General features: G+C 44.3%; 1 protein-coding gene across 3 annotated transcripts in view; it reads left to right on the top strand.

The window, feature by feature from the left end:
* LOC124775103 overlaps positions 1 to 12,453 on the top strand; it is a 227,946-nt gene that overhangs the window by 172,436 nt on the left and 43,057 nt on the right. The window lies entirely within an intron of this gene.

Genomic DNA, 12,453 nt, shown 5'->3' with positions numbered 1-12,453 from the left:
TGGGTCCCCAAGCTATTGTAGCTCAGTCTTCCTTCCTGGGCTACTTTTTCTTCCCTGTGCCCCTCCCTTCCCATCCTCACTCCTTCCCGCTGCCCCCTCCTCCTACTCTCTCGGTGTTCTTGCTTATGTTGACCTAGCTATCCACCTGGCTTCCTCTTCCTTCCTTCCTTTTTGATGTTTCTGGTCCCCTGTGGGGTTTGATCTCCATTTCTAAATTTTTTTGTCTGTAGTGTGAGCTATTTGGGGAAGAACTCCCTCTCTGGTGTCGCTCCCTCCCTCCTTCCCTCCCTGCCATAGCCCCTCTCCACCTGCTAGGTCACCAGCACGTGTAGAGGTTGTTAGGCACCCATCTGGCTGAGCCTCTTGACAACACAGGAATCACACTTCTGATACCTGAGCTGTTGCCCCCCATCCCCCCCACCCACATGTGTGGCTAGGAATGGGTACTTGTCATTGCGGAGCAAGGGAACTCGGGAAATGGCTGCTGTGCCAGATGGCCCTTGCGGTGGCTGGGTTGTGCCCATGGGGAGAGCCCCTGAATGGAGTTGGTGGTATCAGGGCGGACGATTTTTGCAGTAAGCATACAAAGCTCCAAAAAATGTGGCATTCTCATGTGCCCTTCACTTTCCTGGCTACTTCCTGGGAGGATGGCCAGACTTGCAGGCTTGGGGTGAAACCTTTCCCCAGTATCTTGTCTGTACTAGGAAGGATGGGGACACCCCACCACAAGCTCGTTATATTTTGTTCAAAATATCTAAGACAAGTTTGGCGAAGAGAAGTCTCTCAGTAGGATGTGGTTCAGTTCCCTGTTGATCAAAACTACTGCTGCCAAATCTGCAGCTCTTCGTGCTTTTGATCATCTTGGCGACATTATGGTGTTCATTACAATTCACTAGTCTTCGAATGTGATCCAGGGAGTCATTTTCCTTATGGACTGCCTTCAAAATGAGGAGGAACTAGGGGCCAATCTGGAACGACGGGGCGTTCATTATGTTCAGCATTTGCTGAAAGGTCGTAAGGACAACCACACTGATACTGACACCTTTATTCTCGCTTCCAAGGGAGATACCCTCCCAGAGAAGGTCAAGATGTATCAATGTGATGTGAAGCCGTATTTCCAAACACCCATTAGTTGCTTTCGGTGCTTGCATTTCACACCAGTGTTTTCCTGCTGTATGGCGGAATCCTTATGTGGTGACAGTGGACACCCACTCCATTTGGGGAGCCCCTGTGTTAGGTCACCAGTGTTTTTAAGTTGTCCTGACCATCTGTGCTCATCGTATTGCCCGGCTTATAAGAAAGAAAAGAAGATGCAAGAGTATAAGTCCCTGGATCATTTATCTTACATTGAGGCTCATCAGAAATTTGAGCGACTTCAACCTTGGTGATGACTTCTACTTTTGCCTCTGGTTATGTCCTTTCCCACTCCTCCCTCTTCCTTATAACACTCCCCTCACCCTCTCCTCTCCTCCTGCGATTCCCATGCCTTCCCTTCAGGGTGGCGCTCCCCCTCCCTGGCTATAGATGTGCCCCCCTCCTTCAGTGCCCGCCAGTGATGGGTCCCCCTCCTGGGTCCCCTCTCCCCTCCCAGTGTCTCTCAGGCTGGAAGCCTGCTAGCACACTGCAGCCAGGGAACACACAGTCTGTGTGCCCCACAGTCGCTTCCCCTCTTTAGGTTCTGGATTGTGCAGAAACCTGCTCCCCCAACGTGCCCCACCCTCCTCAACATATGAAAGAGGAGGAAGAAAAACGTAAGTCCCTGGACAAGCCCCAGTGCCCCTGGAGGTGCCGTCTCCCCCCTCACAACCTTAGTCTGACATTTATGGATATCACCGTGTTGTCTTTGGTAATGGATGGTGACCCAGCAGTGTGACTGGCTCCATCCCTTTCGCCTGCCATTCGGGTATCTGCTCCATTGTCATTCAGTGGAACTGTAACGGATACTACCATCAGCTCCCAGTGTTGCAATCCTGTATTGCCTTTTACTCAATAGCTTGTCTTTCTCCAGGAATGTCATTTCACTGATGCTTACTCACAGACCCATCGTGATTTCTGTGCTTTGTCGGAACTGGGTCACCCTTCTAGCACTTCCAGTGATGTCTGCACCTTGGTCCCTACGGATATTATTAGTACACAGATCCCACTTCATACCCCATTGGAAGCAATTGCTAGTTTGTGTCTACATAGACTCTGCCGTCACAGTTAGCAGACTCTGTCTCCCCCCTACATCTGCTCCCCTAACTGCCCCCTTCAGCGACTCCCACTTCCCTTCCTACTCCTTGGAGAGTTTAATGCCTATCACCTTTTGTAGGGCAGTGCCTCTTCATCTAGTTGGGGGCTCTTCATTGATCAATTTCTTGCAGCCTATGACCTGTTCCTTCTTAGTGATAGTCCCCCTACTCATTTTAATGCTGCATATGGCACTTTTTCTGCTACTGATCTTTCACTCTCTTCCCCTCACCTTCCTTCCTTCTGTACACTAGTCGCCACACCATGCCCTCTGTGATAGTGACCACTTCCTGTTGATTTCTCATGTTCCCTTCCTGCCTCTTGCAGACAAGGTTAACCCGCTGGGCTTTCCATCATGTTGATTGGCCTCTATATACCTCCCAGGTCATGTTTCCACCTTCTTTGTCAGATTGGGAAGTCATCAGTGATCGGTGTGCTAAAATAATCCGCACTGCCAGCCTTGCCATTGCCCACTTGATGGGCCCCTTTCGCCATCTGCCAGTTCCGTGATGGAGCATGGCCATTGCCACTGCTACCTGTGATTGTTGTCATCGTGCCTAATAACATCTGAAGCGGCACCTGTTCTCTGCCGGTCTTATTACCATTTAACATCTTCACGCCAAAGCCTGTTAACTTAATCAAACATGGCAAATGGTTGTGTTGACAATGCTTTGTCTCCTCTCTAGTTTCTTGTGTCCCTTCCTCGGGTGTGGGTTTCACTCCACTTCCTCCAAAGTTGTCAGCGGCGGCCTTCCGTTTCAGGCCTTGCCTCCAGTTGGCATTTGTACAGATCCACCAGATGTTGCAGAACACCTGGTGGCACCAGCTTCAGGCCCCTATCCAGCTGCCTTCCACCCCCCAGAAACAGTGAGCTGAACCTACCTGCTTATGTTTCACCCATGTCAGGTGGGATCCTACAGTGAACCTCTTACTGAGTAGGAGTTTCTTCTGGCCCTCTCTTCTTCCAGCGATTCAGCTCCTGGCTCTGATTCTATCCATAACAAATTTCAACACCTCAATCATTCACAATACCAATATCCCCTCCAGATGTTTAACTGTATTAGGCTCAGAGGCAATTTTCCCTCTCAATTGGGAATGATGTGTGTATTTGGGCTAGCTCCCACTTGGTGGCCCCTGCAGGACGACATCTCCAGGATGCCATCGAAAATGCTTCCATGTCGACACTTTTTGCATGGTTTTCAGTTCTCTCCCCTTAAGTCGAGGGTGGTGCATTTTTGCTGCTGTACTACAGTCTACCCTGATTTGGAGCTATTTGGAGCTCTACCTCGATGCCCAACACCTGACCTTGGTCCCCCAGTTCTTTTTCTTGGTTCTTCTTTTTGACAACAAGCTTACTTGGTTGCCCCATATCTGTTATCCGAAGATTGGCTGTGTAAATTCAGTGCCCTTAGCTTCCTCTTGGGATGTGGATCATTCTATCCTTCTCCGTCATTACCGGGCATTAATTCTGTCTCACCTGGGCTGTCGCTGTCAAGTTTATGGATCAGCTACCTCTTCCATGCTGCTCCTCTTGGACCCAGTTCACCATCATGGTGTCCATTTAGCTACCAGTGCATTTCACACTAGTCCTGTCTATATTCTTCTGGGGGACTCTGGGATCCCTCCACTTTAGATTTGGCAGTCCCAGCTCCTAGTTTCCTGTGCCCTCACTATCCGCTCTTCTGCTGCTCACCTTTCCTATTCTTTTGCAGCTTTGAGCTGTCAACCACCTACTGCCTGTCCTTGAGCGGGTTTATGGGTTGGGCTCCATCTCCCTTCTTTCCACCTTGATTTCCATCTCTCCTCCTAGTCCTCATCCCCTCATTCTCTTCCTACCAAACCACTTCCTCGCCCGCCCCCCCCCCCCCCCTCTCCACAACCCTATGATCAGTTCCTCACCACAGATTCAGATGGATCTCTGCTGGGGAGCGAAAGCCTCCATCTCTCCAGTGCTGTTCCGTTGTTTGCTTTGAATGTTCTTACAGGAGTTTAGGATGTTTCTTCTTCTTTCGCATATGCCTTTGTCCCACAATTCCAGCAGGGTCAGTGTTGTTACAATCAGATTTGACATGGTTAGTTTGAAGGAGTGGCCGGATGTCTTCCTGCTGCCACCCCATACTCCCTGGGATGGAATCAGTGTACCTCAACTGTCTGCGTCTAGTGTAAATCGTGAAATAGTACAAATGTGTGTCAAATGTCTGCGAGTTGTGTAACTGAGGCTGAATGTGGGGACCAGACCGGTATTCACCTAGGGGATGTGGAAAACTGCATAAAAACCACATCCAGGCTGGCCGGCACACCAATCCTCTTCGTTAATCTGCAGGGCGTCAATTCGGGGCCGGCGCGCCTACCTGAGTCCAGGAAGCAGCTCGTTAATGCTGTCTGCTAACCTCTCAGGCACAGGAGTTGAGGGTGACATGTTTTTTACATTGATTGCTCTGAATCTGCTAATCATGTGGCACAGGCCTTCATATCTTTTTTGGCATGTCTGCCATGTGTGGGTGGTCACAGCGGAATTAATGTCCATCTCCCAGGTCCTCTGTTTTATTAAACAGTGGTCCCTCACATGAGTTTTGTTATGAACAGATTCAATCAGTGGCATTTAGGCTATTGCTTGGTGCTTTCCCTGCCATTCCTTAGTATCTGCCATCCACGAGCTTCTGGCTGATCATAATGATGCTGCTTATTCGGTTGACTTTTTTTGGGTTCCTGGCCATGTAAGTATAACAGGTAATGAACTTGCTCATCATCTGCTGGGTTGGTGCCATCTAACCCCGTTATCTGTAAACCCTTCCGGGGCCACATTTGTGGCTTTACATCAAATCCCTTCTTGCCCAGTTGTGGGCCTACTCCTAGGAGGCTCCCACAATGTGGCGTTCTTCCCTCTGCCTCTCCCAGCGGGAATTTACCGTCCTTTACTGTCTTTATATTGACCATACTAGGTTGGCCCATGGTGGTACTGCACAATGAGTCCCCTACCCCCCACCCTTGTAGTTGCAGGGCTCTGCTAGTGGTGGTCCATATTTTACTGGACTGCCTTGCGTTTTGGCCCTTCACACTAAATATGCTCTCCCACCTTGTCTCGGGCCCTAGAGGACGACCCTCACATGGTTATGTCTGTCCTTGGTTTTCTTTGTGAAAGTGGTTTGTACTCTCAGGTATAAGTTCTTGAATTTCCGCCTGGAATTTGAGTCCCTCAGTTAGTGTAGGTGTTAGTTAAGGAGGCCCTGACTTGCCTTCACACCCACTGGGTTCTCTCTACTTTTCCCTACATTTTTATCTGTTCTGTTATGCTGCTTTGTCTCCCCTTTTTCTTGTATTTTCTCCCCCTGGTGTGGTGTGGTGTCAGGACAGTTGAGGGGTGGTGGTGCTGGTGCTGGTGCTGTGCCACACACAGCGTGGCTGGGGCATCCCTGCTCTCCCCATTTCCACCCACACCGCTCCTGTTCTTTTATTTTCTTGCTACCCTTACATCCCTTTTCCCTCTTCGTTTTGCATATTATCCTTTCCTCTTGAGTGGACTGTGCTGTTTGTGGTGTTTGTCCCTCGGTTTCTGCCATCCTAGATCATGGGAGTGATTACCTTGCTGTTTGATCCCCTCCCATATACCACCACCACCACCACCACCACCACCACCACCACCACTGGTATACTTTCTAACGGAAGATTGAAGTAGCATCATGAAGTTGCCTTCTTTGGCGACTCGAGAGTCCAATGCGAGAACCTACTTGGTGCCCACAGGTGGGGCAAGTGTATACCCCACCGAAGAAATGGTTCATCAGAGGCCGCTTCTTGTCTACACACTTGTTTTGCAGCAGTTTGTCAAACCAGACCCTATCGTGGAACTTACTACCATCTTTGACGAGTTTCTTCTGTCTACTGAGGTCTTTGGCTAGCTTCTCCCATTTGTCACAGTTGATATTAAATACATGCATATCATGCTTACCGCGATCTTCAAAGCACAAAATAGGTCTTCCAAGGGGTTTCTTAGCATGTGCTGCCATGCTACCACACTAAGTTGTGTGCGTCGGGAAAAAGGAGTAGTCTGTACAACGTAAATGTCCTAACCACCACAGGCAACATCCCCTGAGAGTGGTGGTGATTTTTGATACATTCACAGCATTCAGGACCATCTCATTTGCCACATAGTCCTTCCATGTTAGGCCTAGAATGTTTTGTAAGCACCACAGGTGGAAGGTGTTGGGCTTACGCTCTTGTTTCGTGTAAGATGCCCAGGCATCAGCACTATACATGAGGGTGCCCAGCATGCATGCTTGATAGGCAGGCATTTTTGTGGTGACTGTAAGGTGCTTGTGTCCCATATTCTTGTGTGGAGCTTTCCAAAAGTATTTGCACGTTGCCAGTTCTTGCACCTCTTTTGTTATGTAGAGAAACAACTGTAATGTAGTCTAAATTCACCAAATCACCTTTCTGTAACTTAACATGTCTAAGCAAGTTCCAGATCTAAATAATAGATGAGGGTTGACTTTCAGTAAGTCTCCTTATGTGCTTGCTTGAGTTCTCTGATTTTTTTTTTTTTTTCTCTCATAGTCATTTGGGAGATATACATGTGAGAAAGTAATATGGTTTTAGTTTCCTCTTCAAACATACACTTTGAGGAATTTAACAGCAAACCTTTCTGCCATGTACCATGCCTCATTTGTAGAGTCTGCCTTTAGAGATGGATGAGCATCTGTGCAATGTTCTCACTCTTACTAAACGATGCTGCAACAGAAAGTTGTCGTCTTTCTGGGCTCTTCTGTCACTTCATATTACCTGTAATGGGGTCAGGTTGAGGAGCAGTACCAAAGATCTGCTTAACAAGCTGCTATGTTCATGAATAAGTTAAATTTCCTTAGCATTCTTCCAATGGATGTGTGTGGCTTTTGTGTTTGTTCCTCCCCTCTGCCACCCCATTCTCCATCTCATTTCCCTTATGTCTCACTCCCCATCCTTCAAAACAAATCTTATCTGTCGTGAATGATAAACTTCCAGTAACAGATGAAAGTTAAGAAATTGTGGCTTTTAACAGATTGCTACTTGCTTAGACATGTTAAGTTACAGAAAGGCACAATTAAGATACTTGTTTAAAGCTTTCGGCCACAGCCTTCATCAGTAAAAGAGAAACACACCATTCCAGGCAAGCACACCTCATGCACATGTGACCATCAACTCCAGCACCTCGTTCAGAGGTGCTGGAGTTGGCGGTCATGTATGCATGAGGTGGGCTTGCTTGTGTGTATAAACGCTGTTTTTCTTTTACTGATGAAGACTGTGGCCGAAAGCTTTCTGTAAGCACGTTTTAATTGTGCCTGTCTGCAACTTAATGTGTCTTCTTTACAGTAAGTAGCAATCTGTTTTTTCTCACATTGTTGATATTTCTACCTGAAGTTTTCCATTGTTTAATTGTGTTACAGTATCTGGCACCTTATCTGATGAGCATAATTTTTCTAAATCATAATGTGTGTCAGAATAGATTACTTCTAAGATAGGGATGGTCTCCCTCAGTCTCAAGAATACTGAAGCACCGACGTGCTATGCTATTGCAAAAGCTGTAAAAACAGCTGAAGCATTTGAGGTAACCCAATTCATCGTAGAAGACATTGCATTAAAACACGGGCCCCAAGGTCGTTAATTACGGATAGAGGGAAAGTTTTTCAATTGAATTTTGTGACAGAGAAAAACCGTTGCTGCAACATTATTCATCACATGACGTCTGCCTTACATCCGCAAACTAACAGGTGTACTGAACGCCTTAATAAGACCTTGGCCGACATGCTATCGATGTTCGTCATTGTTGAGCAGAGCTACCTTTTCTGAGGTGCTACCTTTTCTGATGTTTGTCTACAACACCACCAAACAAGACTCCACAGGATTTATGCCATTTTTCCTGGTGCATGGGTGGGAGGTGACGACGACAATGGAACTGTGTTTCTGTTACATCCTGATGACGTGGACGACTACATCGGCCAGGTGTCAACCAGAACTGAGGAAGCTTGGCAGTTAGCTAGACTCCACACACCGCAGGCTCAAGAAAATGATTGCTGAAGGTATGGTGCAAGCCACTGCTCTGTTGTCTACCAGCTTGGTGACCTCGTCTGGATCTTCACTCCTATTCGGAAGGTTGGTCTCTCTGAGAACCTCCTCAGGCGCTACTTTGAACCTTATAGGTTGTAAGACAGTTGCCTGATGTTACTTATCAAGTTGAAGATTTCGACCCCGACACAAGATGACGAGATATAGTCCATGTCCTTCGAATGAAGCCCTATAAGGATCCTGCAACCCAGGGTAAATTTGAAGCTCCAGCCACAGGTAACAAGCAGAAAGGTAATGAAGAATGTAGTGGCAAGGGAAGTACTAAGATGATCACCGCCAGGGCGAACATCAGTCATTGGAAGTCGGAGTATGCAGGACCGATGACTCGTTCTTGGACTAGGAGGATGTAACACCAAGACGCTGTTCTCTTAAGGAGGGAGCAGTGTCACAGAAGAAGCAGAGTAGCGCAGTCGCTGTAGTGTAGTGGTTATGATTCTAGATTGTTGCATGTAGGGTCGTGAGTTCAAAACTCACCTGAACTGAGACATTTTAATTTCTGTCTTCGGTTTGAGTACATTTGAGAAGTATTCACAAATGGCAAGAATCATTTTACTGGAATGTTCTGTAGCTGTATATGTACTGTATATGTTCTGGCCAGAAGCAGTTCGCTCCACACCCTAGTATGTGCAAGTGCTGAATAAACCTTTGTTAAGTGAAGTTAATGTTTGTCATTCATCTGCTTACACCTTCCTCTACGTGACAATATAGTGTTAATTCGCAGTAGTCCTAACCATTGGCATGCTTCTCTGTACGTCTGGCTTAGCTAACCATCAACAGTCTTGAGATGTGTGAAACGTGTTGGTCCCTGTATTTTGTGTAGCAACATCCGGAGATAGAAACATTTAGCATTGTTCGGATGTACCAAATCTGACATGCTCATCCTGAACTGACCATTGAATTTGATGATGATGTCTTCAATGAAACATTCGTCTGCCTAGAAGATAAATGTTCAGCAATAAACAAACAGCTCTTAGTACAACTTGGGATGCAAGCACCCGAAAAGATGCTAATAGTGGGGTAAACTTTGAAATAACAAAGGAAAAACCCAAATCATCAACAAACTACTTCAGTACATTGCTCACAACAAACCATTCCTCAGTGACAATCAAAAGGATATTTGCAGCGTTATCAGGGAGCAGATTGACAACAGCACTGGCGGAATTATTTACTTGTACACACCAGACGGCACCAGGAAAATGTTTCTAATAAATCTATTCCTGGCAGGTATACGAGCCAAACAACAAATCACTCTATCACCGGCATCATCCGACATTGCAGCCACACTTATGGAAAAACGATGAACTGCCCATTCCGCCCTGCAACTACCGTTGAATATAGCCAAATAACAATTCCCAGTATGTAAAATCTCAAGAGCACCTGGATTGGGGTGAACTTCTAAAGTGAGCTGAAATTATTGTCTGGGATGAAAGCATAATGGCACATAAAAAATTGCTCGAAGCCATAGACAGAACATGATGATTTGTGGGGAAACAATGAAGTGATGGGAGTAGCTCTACTCATAATCTCAGGAGATTTTAGACAAACACTTCCAGTTATCCCAAAGTCAACACTAGCAGATGGGACCAATGCTTGCTTAAAAAAATCACATCTCTGGCGACACATTCAAATAGTTTGACTAACAGAAATTATGAAAGTTCTAACTATCAAAAGATGAAATGACAGCACATTTTGCTCAACAACCTTAACAAACAGGTGAAGGCACATATCCTGTGGACAAGACAACTGTTAAATACTTGACAGTTATTTCTGCAACATAGCCACTGCTGAAAATGAACTCGTCTACCAAATTTATCTGAACATTGTTAACAACTATGCCAATCCAGACTGACTATTTGAAAGGGCAATTTTGGCAACTAAAAATAATATTGGCGACTATATCAACTTTAATATTCAAAAGAAAAATACCAGTGAAGAGAGAGTGTACAAAAAGATTGACACAGTGGTAAACATCGAAGAAAGTGTGAACTTACCTACTACAGAATTTCTAATCTCTTTGCAAATACCAGGAATGCCATTACACTGCCTTCGACTTATATCTCCAATAATGATACTTGGAAGTTTCAACTTATCAAAACTGTGTAATTGAACAAGGATGATTGTCAAACAGCTATCAAATAACATAATCGAAGCTGAACTTGTGACTGGAAATTACGAAGGACACATAATATTTATTCCCAGAATACCACTGATGTCTACTAAACTGCCATTCCAATTTAAAAGACTGCAATTTCCAGTCACATTAGCCTACAGTTTTACAACTGACAAAAGCACAAGGACAAACTTTGAAATGTTGTGGCATCAACCTCAAAGACTCCTGCTTCTCTCATGGTCGTATCTTGCTCTTGAGTAAGAAATTCGAAAAATTTGTACATACATACTCCTGATAACAAAATGAAAAATGTTTGTGAACAAATATTGTAAATAATTACAATATGTTTTGGGTAAAAATTTATCTCTTTATATTAAGCTTTTTAAGTGTATCCTCTTACTCCTACTACCACACAATCTCTTATCAACTCCCTGAGTGAAGCAGAGTACCCCAGCTAGTTCATAAAAAGAAGGGGTGTGAAATTTTTGGTAAAGGCACTGGCGATCTTCAGCCCAACATGAAGTGCATTTCTTCATGTAACACCATTCTTGGGCTACTTACATGGAGTTCTTATTTTTGTCTCATTATGTTGGTGCAGGTACAGTCTAACTTGGTTGCATTGTTTTTGCAAGGAACATTACTTTAAAATATATACACTTGGGTTGGTGAGCACACCTGATTTTGGAAAAAGGTTAAGTGTACACCTCCGATTTCTATGGCACGGGTGAAATTGGATGACAGCAGTTTTTAACGCATACATATCTTTACAATGTTTGTTGACCACATTTTTGGCAATTTGTTTTTAGGTTTTTTACAGGTAAAGGAGTCTGTGTTGCTATTTCCCAGTTCAGATTATCTTTGATTGTGGTTCCCAGTAATTTTGTTCAGTTCTTTTTTGCAGTATCATTTCCTATGGATAAAAATATATATTGAACTCCATTATTGCAGTCTTTGTAGTACAAATTTAGATATCATTTATTAAAATCTGCAACATTCTATTGGTAATACATCAAAGTACCTCAAGACTGCCTTAGCTTTTTTGTCATAATAAATGTATTATTTGCATACAGTATTTTTAAGAGTTTGGAGAACATTGTATTGCATTATAAAGAAATAAACAAAGGAAAGTGTCCCAACATAGAACCTTAGGGTATTCCATATTTGGAATGGTCCACTGTTAGTTTTAAGCAATACAAATTTGTCCCTTGTTTTCATAACATTTTGTGAATTGTAATCTGTTCCTCTAACAACCTGGTTCCATAGCTTGTGAAGCAGTTTGGTAATGTTAACACTAAAGCTTCATGATCTGAACCTAGGCCCAAGACCCTATCCTTGTTCCTTTAGACTTGGCATGTTTTGACATGAATTTTCTCGTGTTGAGGAATAGAAGGAATGATCTGTTTTACTCGGTAGCACACTTAACAGTAACAAGAACACACAAATTTGTCTTTATTTCGGTTTCAACTTGTATAACTTCCATCTTTTTCAGAAAATGTTTATTACTAAATGTGTTCATTGCGACTTAAAGCCTCATGTGATGTCATTATGGGGGGAAAAATATAGTGCTTCATACAAAGGTTTGTCAAAAATAAAACATTTACTGTTAGGAAGCACCTTGTGCCCATGGCCATGTCTGTGTAAGTAGTGCTCATAGATAATTGTTATTTCTAAAGAACCACATAGTTTCATCATATACCTCATCGAAGGTGGATCCTCAGTGTGTGGAACAAGTCAAACAAATCTAAACAGAAGGGCAAATATGCATCTTTCTGTATATTGTGATTATTGAGAATTAACAGTTGTCTGCAAGTGTTAAGTATAAGAACATGGCCATGCGCACAAGGAGCCTTTTAATTGCAAATGTTTTATTCCTGACAAGCCTATGTATGAAGTGCTGTATTTTAACTGCTGTAATGAGAGCATGGCATGAGACTCTATCTTGCAATGAATACTTTTAATAACAAACAATTTTTGAAGGCCAGAAGATGACAGTGATATCCATTGAAATTGTCAAAAAT

This window comes from Schistocerca piceifrons, chromosome 2 (assembly GCF_021461385.2).
Source record: "Schistocerca piceifrons isolate TAMUIC-IGC-003096 chromosome 2, iqSchPice1.1, whole genome shotgun sequence".
Taxonomy (NCBI): domain Eukaryota; kingdom Metazoa; phylum Arthropoda; class Insecta; order Orthoptera; family Acrididae; genus Schistocerca; species Schistocerca piceifrons.
The sequence above is the reverse complement of the archived record's forward strand: the minus strand, read 5'-3'. Positions and strand labels throughout refer to the sequence as shown.